This window comes from Orycteropus afer, unplaced genomic scaffold (assembly GCF_000298275.1).
Source record: "Orycteropus afer afer isolate SDZICR_OR568_19922 unplaced genomic scaffold, OryAfe1.0 scaffold00122, whole genome shotgun sequence".
NCBI lineage: Eukaryota > Metazoa > Chordata > Mammalia > Tubulidentata > Orycteropodidae > Orycteropus > Orycteropus afer.
The window spans coordinates 5,930,478-5,931,431 of record NW_006921709.1 but is presented as its reverse complement, the minus strand read 5'-3'; positions in this window follow the sequence as shown (position 1 = coordinate 5,931,431).

Below are 954 nucleotides of genomic sequence, written 5' to 3'. Positions count from 1 at the left end.
ATTCCATTGGTCTATGTATCTGTCATTGAACCAATACCAGGCAGTTTTGACTACTGTGGCTGTATAGTAGGTTTTGAGATCTGGCAATGTGAGACCTTCTACTTTGTTTTTCTTCTTCAATAGTGTCTAAGCTTGATATTGATTCCACGGACCTGGAGCAAAGTAAGGAGCAGTGAAGCTAAAGGGGGAAACTTGGGAGATACAGGCATATTAAGTGAAAGCTGAAGGCTGAAATAATAGAATTGGAAGATGTCTCCAAGGGAGAGAATATAGAAGAGGAAAAGCCCAGGATGGCTAGCTGAAGAACTTTTACAATCTGATAGAACATGGTAACTGACTGAATATCAGGTACAAGTAACAGGGGTAAGCTTGGATGGTACTATTATGGATTTATTTGTGTGCCAAAAAAAGTTATGTTGAAGTTCTAATCCCTGGAACCTGAACCTGTGAATATGAGCTTGTTTAGAAATAACATCTTTGCAGATATAATGAATCAAAATGTGGTCATATTGGAGCAGGTTAGATCCTAATTTAATATGTCTGGTGTCCTAACAGGGGAAGGAAAAGAGACATAGAAAGATACAGAGGAAGATGGCCATGTGACTCTGGAGAGTCAGAGACTGGAGTTATGGTGCCACACCAAGAATGCTTGGGGCCACTAGGAGCTAGAAGAGGTAAGCAAGGCTATTCTCCCAGAGATCTCAAACAGAGCACAGCTCTAACAAATCTGAATTTGGACTTCTAGCCTCCAGATAGGAGCTCTGGTTGCGTAGTGCCTAAGGTATTTGACTGCTAACCAGAAGACTGGTGGTTCAAACCCACCAACCACTCCTCAGAAGGAAGGTTGGCTAAGCAACTTCTTTAGTGACACTGTCTTAGAAACCCAAGGAGGGGTCGCTATGAGTCGGGTCCAACTGGATGGCACATGTTGTTGTTGTTTGATGTTAGGTGCCA